Source organism: Mirounga angustirostris, unplaced genomic scaffold, assembly GCF_029215605.1.
Source record: "Mirounga angustirostris isolate CCGP_5_RB_7025 unplaced genomic scaffold, mMirAng1.0.hap1 SCAF_17, whole genome shotgun sequence".
Taxonomy (NCBI): domain Eukaryota; kingdom Metazoa; phylum Chordata; class Mammalia; order Carnivora; family Phocidae; genus Mirounga; species Mirounga angustirostris.
Genome location: NW_026991725.1, coordinates 51094317 through 51106381, shown reverse-complemented (window position 1 = coordinate 51106381; position 12065 = coordinate 51094317). Strand labels below are relative to the sequence as shown.

At 39.5% G+C, this 12065-nt stretch overlaps 1 protein-coding gene across 3 annotated transcripts in view; it reads right to left on the bottom strand.

Moving 5' to 3' along the window:
* The window catches only part of MAP2K4 (mitogen-activated protein kinase kinase 4), a 136256-nt gene that overhangs the window by 24291 nt on the left and 99900 nt on the right, over positions 1–12065 (bottom strand). The gene's annotated exons all lie outside the window — the stretch shown is intronic.

Genomic DNA, 12065 nt, shown 5'->3' with positions numbered 1-12065 from the left:
CAGGTGAGGAATGCCAGTGGCCAGGCCAAGGAACATCCATGGTTTTTAAAAAGAGGGTGGGTTCCATGCCTTGAAAGTAAAGCAGACAAGCCTTTGCTTGTGGACAGGATGCAGAATATGGGAAGTAGAAGGAAACGAAACTCCCAAGTCTGTGTCCTGAGCAACTGGAAAGAGGGAACTGGTTATTTACTGAAATATAGACAAATGGGGGTTGGGGGGGAGGCAGCCACCAGATCTTATAGGGAGCAGAGAGGTGATATGATGAGGCCAAGAACTCAGTAATGGACTTCTTATATTTATGACTTCTAAGGGGTCTAAGAACGGTTATGAAGTAGGAAACTAGATACATGATTTTGGAATTGATAAGTGAGGTGTGGGCAGGAAAGAAATTATCAGCATTCATCATTCCTGAGCATCCACTAAGTGAAAGATGCTGCATTTTGCTGAACAAAAGAGAAAGAAAGTATTAATTCTTAGGATTGGATGAACTCTAAAAAAAAATTGGGGTAAAGAGTAAAAAAAGAGATTGAATACTCAGCCCTGGGGCACACCAGTGTAAAGAGATCGGGAGGATGAGAAGGCCCTAGAGAACCAGGAGAGAGAGAGAGGCCAGCCAGGAAGGTAGCCAAGAACGCGTAATGTCACGAAACCAAGTGACAAAAGTCCTTCAAGAATACAGCATTTCAAACATTACAGGAAAACTAGGGAAGATCATGACTCAAAACTCACCACAGCCTTCGGCAACATAAAAGACGGTGTTCACTCTGATGACCGCAGTTAAAATGCAGTGATGGAGGCAAAAGAACCCACCAGGATGGGTCCAAAAAGAATAAAAGGAGAAAAAGGGGGTGCCTGGGTGGTTCAGTTGGTTGACCGTCCAGCTCTTGATTTTAGCTCAGGTCTTGATCTCAGGGTCGTGAGTTCAAGCCCCACATTGGGCTTGAAAACAAAAAAAAAAAAGAAGAAAAAGTACACACAGTGGGTATAAACAAGTATGCAGAAATAATGATAAAATTTGAAAGAATTTATTTAAAAATGTGTACAGCCTGTAAGAAGGAAAAATTAACAAGAAACATTAAGATAACCAGCAGAATAGAGAGAAACAACATATTCTTCATTGGAAAGACTCAAGAACATAAAAATGCAATAACCAAAGGAATTTATATGTCTAATGAGATGCCACTTAGATTCCTGCTGAGTTATTTTTAATAATGATACACTGTTCATATGAAACATACAAAAAGATGACACAACACAGTCCAGAAATAGTCCCAAATCCAAGAATTTAGTACAAGAGTACTAATTCTACACAATGGAGTTTGAATAAACAGATAATTAAAAACAAAATTTTTATTTTATAGGTGAAGGGGAGGGACGCCTGGGTGGCTCAGTCGGTTAAGCATCTGCCTTCGGCTCAGGTCATGATTCCGGGGTCCTGGGATCAAGTCCCGCAATGGGCTCCCTGCTCCGCGGGGAGCCTGCTTCTCCCTCTGCCTCTGCTTCTCTGTCTCTCATGAATAAATAAATGAAATCTTAAAAAAAAAAAAAAAAAAATATATATATATATATATATAGGTGAAGGGGATTATAACAGGGCACTTGTCGCCATGAGCACTGAATAATGCATAGAATTGTCGAGTCATTATATTATACACCTGAGACTAACATCACTGTATGTTAATTATTCTTGAACTAAGAAAAAAAGGGGGGGGGCTCATAGGTGGCTCGGTCAGCTAAGCATCCGACTCTTGGTTTCAGCTCAGGTCTTGATCTCAGGGTTACGGGACTGAGCCCCGTGTCGGGCTCCGTGCTCAGCGAGGAGTCTGCTTCATATTCTCTCTCCCTCTCCCTCCAGCTCATGCTCTCCCTCTCTCAAATAATTAAATAAAATCTTTAAAAATAAATAAAAGCTTTAAAAAATTCTTAACTGGTTAACCATCTGTGGGGAGAAAAGTTACACTCTTCTCCCTTACTAACACACCAACACTAATCACAGCAGGATTAAAAACCTAAAATGTAAAAAACAAAAGCCTAAACTTAGGTACTCCAATGTGACTCTGCAACCATGTCTAATCTTGGCATAAGAAAGATCTTTCAAGACATGCTAACAGCCAGAAACCATAAAGGTAACACTGATAAGCTCACCACATGGAATTTTTCTATTTCTGCAGTTCAACCACAAAATATGTAAAATTTCAAGACAAAGGACAACTTCTGGGAAAACATATGTAACCTAATAAGAAAAGGGTTAAAATTCTCATTAGCATCCTCATAGAAAAATGGGCAAAGTTTAGTATATAAAAGTGGCCAAATATAAGAAAAAATACAAAAGTATCTAATTTTCTCAATGATTTTAAAATACATAACAAAAATCCCAGGAAATTTTTCACAAATCCCATTCTGGCCTATCAACTCAACAAAGATAAAACTGTAACACCCTAACCCAGAATGACACCTATTTAAAAAAACACAGCCCTTCCTCTAAGCAAAGAGAGAGCCTAAAAGCAACATAGACCAGAAAGGAACACAGACAATATACAGTCACCTTACAGGCAATACAATAGCACTAAATTCCTATCTTTCAATAGTTACCCTGAATGTAAATGGGCTAAATGCCCCAATCAAAAGACATAGGCTATCAGATTGGATTAAAAAACAAGACCCATCGATATGCTGTCTGCAAGAGACTCATTTTAGACCCAAAGACACCCCCAGATTGAAAGTGAGGGGGTGGAAAACCATTTACCATGCTAATGGACACCAAAAGAAAGCTGGGGTGGCAATCCTTATATCAGACAAATTAGATTTTAAACCAAAGACTGTAATAAGAGATGAGGAAGGACACTATATCCTACTTAAAGGGTCTATCCAACAAGAAGATCTAACAATTGTAAATTTCTATGCCCCTAACATGGGAGCAGCCAATTATATAAGGCAATTAATAACAAAAGCAAAGAAACACATCGACAATGATACAATAATGCTGGGGGACTTTAACACCCCCCTCACTGAAATGGACAGATCGTCTAAGCAAAAGATCAACAAGGAAATAAAGACTTTAAATGACACACTGGACCAAATGGACTTCACAGACATATTCAGAACATTCCATCCCAAAGCAATGGAATACACATTCTTCTCTAGTGCCCATGGAACATTCTCCAGAGTTGATCACATCCTAGGTCATAAATCAGGTCTCAACCGGTACCAAAAGATTGGAGTCATTCCCTGCCTATTTTCAGACCACAATGCTTTGAAACTAGAACTCATCACAAGAGGAAAGTCGGAAAGAACTCAAATACATGGAGGCTAAAGAGCATCCTACTAAAGAATGAATGGGTCAACCAGGAAATTAAAGAAGAATTTAAAAAATTCATGGAAACCAATGAAAATGAAAACACAACTATTCAAAAATCTTTGGGATGCAGCAAAGGCAGTCCTAAGAGGAAAGTATATAGCAATACAAGCCTTTCTCAAGAAACAAGAAAGGTCTCAAGTACACAACCTAACCCTACACCTAAAGGAGCTGGAGAAAGAACAGCAAATAAAGCCTAAACCCAGCAGGAGAAGAGAAATCATAAAGATCAGAGCAGAAATCAATGAAATAGAAACTAAAAGAACAGTAGAACAGATCAACGAAACTAGGAGCTGGTTCTTTGAAAGAATTAACAAGATTGATAAACCCCTGGCCAGACTTATCAAAAAGAAAAGAGAAATGACCCAAATCAACAAAATCATCAATGAAAGAGGAGAGATCACAACCAACACCAAAGAAATACGAACAATTATGAGAACATATTATGAGCAACTCTATGCCAGCAAATTCGATAACCTGGAAGAAATGGATGCATTCCTAGAGATGTATCAACTACCAAAACTGAACCAGGAAGAAATAGAAAACCTGAACAGACCTATAACCACTAAGGAAATTGAAACAGTCATCAAAAATCTCCCAAAAAACAAAAGCCCAGGGCCAGATGGCTTCCCAGGGGAATTCTACCAAACATTGAAAGAAGAATTACTATCTATTCTTCTGAAACTGTTCCAAAAAATAGAAATGGAAGGAAAACTTCCAAACTCATTTTATGAGGCCACCATTACCTTGATCCCAAAACCAGACAAAGACCCCATCAAAAAGGAGAACTACAGACCAATATCCCTGATGAACATGGATGCAAAAATTCTCACCAAAATACTAGCCAATAGGATCCAACAGTACATTAAAAGGATTATTCACCACAAGTGGGATTTATCCCTGGGCTGCAAGGTTGGTTCAACATCCGCAAATCAATCAATGTGATACAATACATTAACAAAAGAAAGAACAAGAACCATATGATCCTCTCAATAGATGCAGAAAAAGCATTTGACAAAGTACAGCATCCTTTCTTGATCAAAACTCTTCAGAGTATAGGGATAGAGGGTACATACCTCAATATCATAAAAGCCATCTATGAAAAACCCACAGCGAATATCATTCTCAATGGGGAAAAACTGAGAGCTTTCCCCCTAAGGTCAGGAACGCGGCAGGGATGTCCACTATCACCACTGCTATTCAACATAGTATTGGAAGTCCTAGCCACAGCAATCGGACAACAAAAAGAAATAAAAGGCATCCAAATTGGCAAAGAAGAAGTCAAACCCTCACTCTTTGCAGATGATATGATACTTTATGTGGAAAACCCCAAAGACTCCACCCCAAAACTGCTAGAACTCATACAGGAATTCAGTCAAGTGGCAGGATATAAAATCAATGCACAGAAGTCAGTGGCATTCCTATACACCAACAACAAGACAGAAGAAAGAGAAATTAAGGAGTCGATCCCATTTACAACTGCACCCAAAACCATAAGAAACCTAGGAATAAATCTAACCAAAGAGGCAAAGGATCTGTACTCAGAAAACTACAAAATACTCATGAAAGAAACTGAGGAAGACACAAAGAAATGGAAAAACGTTCCATGCTCATGGATTGGAAGAACAAATATTGTGAAGATGTCAATGCTACCTAGAGCAGTCTACACATTCAATGCAATCCCCATCAAAATACCATCCACTTTTTTCAAAGAAATGGAACAAATAATCCTAAAATTTGTATGGAACCAGAAAAGACCCCACATAGCCAGAGGAATGTTGAAAAAGAAAAGCAAAGCCGGCGGCATCACAATTCCGGACTTCCAGCTCTATTACAAAGCTGTCATCATCAAGACAGTATGGTACTGGCACAAAAACAGACACATAGATCAATGGAACAGAATAGAGAGCCCAGAAATGGACCCTCAACTCTATGGTCAACTCATCTTTGACAAAGCAGGAAAGAATGTCCAATGGAAAAACGAGTCTCTTCAACAAATGGTGTTGGGAAAATTGGATAGCCACATGCAGAAGAATGAAACTGGACCATTTCCTTATACCACACACAAAAATAGACTTCAAATGGTTGAAAGACCTCAATGTGAGACAGGAGCCCATCAAAATCCTAAAGGAGAACACAGGCAGCAACCTCTTCGACCTCAGCCGCAGCAACTTCTTCCTAGAAACATCGCCAAAGGCAAGGGAAGCAAGGGCAAAAATGAACTATTGGGACTTCATCAAGATAAAAAGCTTTTGCACAGCAAAAGAAACAGTCAACAAAACCAAAAGACAACCGACAGAATGGGAGAAGATATTTGCAAATGACATATCAGATAAAGGGCTAGTATCCAAAATCTATAAAGAACTCATCAAACTCAACACCCAAAGAACAAAGAATCCAATCAAAAAATGGGCAGAAGACATGAACAGACATTTTTCCAAAGAAGACATCCAAATGGCCAACAGACACATGAAAAAGTGCTCAATATCGCTCGGCATCAGGGAAATCCAAATCAAAACCTCAATGAGATACCACCTCACACCAGTCAGAATGGCTAAAATTAACAAGTCAGGAAATGACAGATGTTGGCAGGGATGTGGAGAAAGGGGAACCCTCCTACACTGTTGGTGGGAATGCAAGCTGGTGCAGCCACTCTGGAAAACGGTATGGAGGTTCCTCAAAAAGTTGAAAATAGAGCTACCATACGATCCAGCAATTGCACTACTGGGTATTTACCCCAAAGATACAAATGTAGGGATCCGAAGGGGTACGTGCACCCCGCTGTTTATAGGAGCAATGTCCACAATAGCCAAACTGTGGAAAGAGCCAAGATGTCCATCGACAGATGAATGGATAAAGAAGATGTGGTATATATATACAATGGAATATTATGCAGCCATCAAAAGGAATGAGATCTTGCCATTTGCAACGACGTGGATGGAACTGGAGGGTATTATGCTGAGCGAAATAAGTCAATCAGAGAAAGACATGTATCATATGACCTCACTGATATGAGGAATTCTTAATCTCCGTAAACAAACTGAGGGTTGCTGGAGTGGGGGGTGGGGTGGGAGGGATGGGGTGACTGGGTGATAGACACTGGGGAGGGTATGTGCTCTGGTAAGCGCTGTGAATTGTGCAAGACTGTTGAATCTCAGATCTGTACCTCTGAAACAAATAATGCAATATATGTTAAAAAAAAAAGAAGAAGAAGAAGATAGCAGGAGGCGAAGAATGAAGGGGGGGAATTGGAGGGGGAGACGAACCATGAGAGACGATGGACTCTGAAATACAAACTGAGGGTTCTAGAGGGGAAGGGGGTGGGGGGATGGGTTAGCCTGGCGATGGTTATTAAAGAGGGTATGTTCTGAGTGGAGCACTGTGTGTTATGCACAAACAATGAATCATGGAACACTACATCAAAAACTAATGATGTAATGTATGGGGATTAACATAACAATAAAAAATGGGAAAAAATGAAAAAAAAAAAAAACCCACCAAAACCCTAGTTTGTATAATTGCTGATTCCTGTGATGTAATTACTCCCACCATAGCGGATTTCAAGCTACCAATGTGACATCACTAAATGCCAGAGTTGAAAAGAGATGTGCAGTAGTGTGTGGTTATACGGTATTTCTATTATTCAGATATAGTAGGTATAAAAAAAAACTTCACATGTAGATAATGGTAAAATATAGTAAAAAATAAACAGAAACTAACTTAAAAAAAAAAAACAAAAAAAAAAACCATACCCCTTTCGATCGTACTTTGTTTCCCCAAAGGTCTCGAGAGGCATGAACCTTATATAGCCAAGGGAATATAGAAAAGAGTTGTGTGAAGACATAGCTTAAAAATTTTGTAGCAATATTTAGAATAACAAAACACTAAAAAAAAAAAAAAAAATTCCGCAAGCAGGCAAAAATAGGAAGTCAGTTAATTTTTAGTGGCTAAATTCATTTTATATGAAGATGCATCAGCCTGGAAACATGCCTGTAAATGTACAGAGCAGATAAAAAGCATATGTGTAATAAGATTAAATTTACATAAAAATGTAGCAGTACATATGCCCACACCAATTTTTCCCCTTTATGAATGAATGATGGGTAATTAATTCTCCATTTTAAAAGTCTGTATTTTATCTTTTATGTATTGAACAGGGATATAATCTTCCAATAAGAAACACATTTACAAAACTCTTAATAGTAGAGTTCTTCAAATGTAGAGTTATTTCATTTAACCTTTTTAAAAACAGGCATAATGCGATGGGATTTCAAAGTCACCAGAAGTGAAAATATCAAGCCACTGGGTATAAGCTGTTCATCTCAAAGTTATGGGTACAAACAGAAAAAGTGACACGTGAGCCTCATTTGGGAATGTGCATATATATGCATTCAAGGGAGAAAAAAAATCAGGATCTGGACTCTTTCCCCAATTATTCCAAAATGTTTTACTAAGCAAAAATGTTAAGAATCTTTAAGAAATTCAAAATTAAAGTAGAAAGCTCTTCTTAGAAGAAAACCATCATTGGGGCACCTGGGTGGCTCAGTCGGTTAAGCGTCTGACTTCGGCTCAGGTCATGATCCCAGGGTCCTGGATGGAGCCCCATATGTTGGGCTGCGTGCTCAGCAGGGAGTCTGCTTCTCCCTCTGCCCCTCCCGCTTTGTGTTCTCTAGCTCTCTCTCAAATAAATAGATAAAATCTTAAAAAAAAAAAAAGAAAGAAAGAAAATCATCATGAACTTAACACCCAAGATGGGGTGGGTGGGTGGGGCTGTTGTTTTCTAACATTCAGAAATAAGCATTCAAACTGCTGAACAAAGAAAGGGTATTGGTTACTCAACCACAAATCCACATTTGCAAAGATGACGGCAATGTTGCTGGATAGTGTCTCCTAAGCTTGATTTCTGCGAAGTCAAACTTCTCCGGGACTGTGTGCCCAAGTGCAGACTCACTACTGACTCAAAGAAGGGTGGCCTTCGGTTGCTGTTTTTTAAACAGCTTTCCTGAGATATAATCCACACACCATACAATTCACCCATTGGAAGCACTCAATTCAGTGGCTTTTCCTATATTCCCAGAGCTGGGCAACCATGACCAATCAGTTCTAGAACCCTTCCCCCACCCCACACTTTTGGCCATCACCACCTCACTGTACTACAACCGCCCCCACCAGCAGACCTACTAATCTACTTTCTGTCACTCTAGGTTTCACTACTCTGGACTTCCTATGAATGGAATCAGAGTATGTGATCTTCTATTCTATAGCTGGCTGCTTCCACTTCGCCAATCGTCAAGGTTTACCCATGTCAGCATGGATCAGTACAAAGCCAATCTGCAAAGACTGGAATATTTGGGGGTTTTTTTTCCCTTTGTTTTCTTAATGGATTTTTTTTCTTTTTGTGTCCTGGTATCCAAAAAAACCCCTAAGAAAACAAAAAACAAAACTGTCAAAACACTAGCTGAACACAAGCTAAGAAAACACATCAGAGACCACATAGGAGTAAGAATACAGACTTTAGAACAAGGCTGTAAGGAAAAAAATCACTAGAGAAATAGCTACATCTCACAGAAAGGAACAAAACAAAAACGATGAGGAGAGGGGAAGAATCATCATATTTTATTTCCAGAATTAATAATTTAATTCCAAAATTATATTTTATTTATTTATTTAAGAGAGAGAGCACGTGAGAGTGGGGGGAGGGGGGGACGGGCAGAGGGAGAGAGAATCTCAAGGAGACTCCCCACTGGCACAGAGCCCAATGAGGGGCTCGATCTCATGACCCTGAAATCACGGCCTGAGCTGAAACCAAGAGTCGGAAGCTTAACTGACTAAGCCACCCAGGCACCTCCCAGAATCACCACATTTTAATATCCAAAATGTCCAGTTTCTTACCACATAAAAATACAAAGCACGCAAAGAAACTGGAAAGTATGACCCACTCACTGGAAACATGAAGAGAAACTAGAAACTACCGGAGGAAGCACAGACATTGCACTTATAAGACAAAGTCAGATGGAATGGAAAAATTCCTAAAAGCACACAAATTACCAAAACTGACTCAGAAGAATTAGAAAATCTGGATAGACTCATAACAAGCAAAGAAACGGAGTTTGTCATAGAAGCCTCCCAACAAAAATAAGTGTTATAGGAACTGGTAAATTATTTCTTTACCAGACACTTTGAAAACGTGAATGGTCTTCCAAAGGGAAAAAAGTGAATACCACTGTTTCAGTCTTATATACAAGTGGAAAATGAAAATTATATCCTGAAGAATCAAGTTCTTTGAAACCAGAGAGACTATGAATGAATGAATGTGTATTACCCAACAATTTCCCGATGTTGAGGAGACAGAACTTGATTAGATTTTCATGCCTAATAGGCTGTATCTATTTTAAGAGGAGATTATGTCAGGGTTTGAGAAATGCCCAAGATAAATGAATTGACATATTTCAGAAAGTACTGCTATGAAACGAGTTCCTACTTCTACTACCAATTAAGACTAAGTTATCTTACAAACTAATACAGATGGGCTTCTATCACAGAAGGAGAAGAGGTACAAGAGGAAATGCTGCTCAAAGATAGGGAAGCTGGTGTGACCTCATGTTGGAGGACAGCAGAGGGGAAGCATGCGAGGCTAGTGTGTGAAGGAATCCTTCGAAAATGAAAAGATCATCAATTACTCAATTGGAGAAGAGGAACAAAGAAAAAAAATTGAGAAAATGAGTTTCTGTTTTACAAATGTCTCAACTGCTTAAAAGGAAAAAAAAAAAAAAAAGCACGTCTATAAGCATTACAATTAGTGAACTAACCTAACATGATGTGCTTTGCGATGTGATGCAATATGAATTGCCCATCGCCTACGAAGTATCCATCCTGAAAAAATATACAGCCTGAAACTCCTCATGAGGGAACGATAATCAGATAAATCCGGAATGTGGGACATGCCTGGGAAATCTGTGTCTGAACAATGTATCAGGTGATGCCATGAAATTCTTGTTCATCACTTTAGGTTTCTGTTTTAGGTGTGGTCGGTATTGTGGTTATACAGAAGATTACTCTTTTCCATGGGAGATACACGCAGAAGCAGAAGCATTTGGGATGAAATTCATGATATCTGCAACTTACTTTCAAATGGCCCAGAACACACACAGACACATCTGTATACAAACACACACACCTAGATGAGGAGGTGCGGAGGCCCCAAAATGTTAACATTAACCACTGGTTTATGGAAAAACTTGTTTCGACTCTACATTTTATACATCTTCATGTTAAATAATGTAAAAAGAAATCGTAATTCCTATAGACTAAAGACAAATAATAAATCTTAAATAAAAAGACAAGATACATTTCTGAGACCTATGGTCAAGGTGCATCAAAGAAGAGTCAAGTAACCACAAGGCTTGTAATAAAAAGAATGCCAATCACTCTTGTCCATCTATACGGCCTTGAAAGACTAGAACGGAAAGAAGCATTTCATTTAGTCCAATAAAGATCAGAGGCAGAGAGAGAGTTTATCATCAGCCTGCTGACTCCAAGGCTGAAGAAGCTTAGCAGGGAAAGAAAAGCCCTGCCCCTCCTGGGCCTGTTAACCTTATTTCTACACAAAAACTGAAAGTCTACTTCTCTCTTAAAGTTACCTGAATTCAAACATTCAGCTCTAGCTGGGCTGCAGTTACATTTTTAAAACCTGCATAAATCAGGGGCACCTGGGTGGCTCAGTCAGGTAAGGGTCTGCCTTTGGCTTGGGTCATGATCTCAGGGTCCTGGGATGGGGCCCCACGTCAGGCTCCCTGCTCTGTGCGGAGTCTGCTTCTCCCTCTGCCCCTCCCCCTGCTCGTGTGTGCTCATGCTCTCTCTCTCTCTCTCTCTCTGTGTCTCAAGTAAATAAATAAAATCTTAAAAAAAAAAAAAAAACACCCTGCATAAATCAAACATAATTCTTAGTCAGTGTCACACAGCAAAAACCCTTAGTCAACCTCAGTACTGTGACAAGTCCTACAAGTGTAATAACACTTCTAGTTAATTCTCAGGGCATCATTACTAAATGTGTAAATTATATGACTTCCCAAATGCTCCGTGTTTAATATGTTTTATTTCTTACTTTTGAAATTGTTGTTCCATTTACCCCCTAATATCATAATGAATGCAAGACCTTCCAAATTTTCCCAATAATCTGCCTCACCAGTCAACATCCACAAAGCCCAAGCTTTAAATGGAAATCTCTTTTTGTACGCACACGCGTGCGTGCACGCACACACAAGTCCATAAACACTGCAGCCGAAGCTGCTGACGGAAATGTCTCATAGTCTGCACAGCCTGTGTGTCACCACTTAAGAGCAGCGTGCTGGTCCCCAAAGAACCACAGACACATTAAAGAAGATACCAACACGTAAGGGAAGTGCTTAAAATACAGACACTAAATTTCCAATCAGATACAAATCAAAATCCAGCCTGTAGGCACAGCATATGTGCTGGGGTAAGAGGAGTGTGACACGTGTCAAAGGCTAGCGTAAGTCTGTCTCCCTGAGGGAAAACAAGTTCTAGGTTGGCAAATGCCCAAGACCTCCACCCCCGAACCTGTCAGTGTGCTTCATCCACCTCTAAGGAAGGGACAACAATATTCAGAACATAGCCTCAGATTCTGAGTCGTACTGAGTTCTGTTAGGAACTCTGGGAACTCCAGTCTCCCATTCTTCTCCAACTGGAA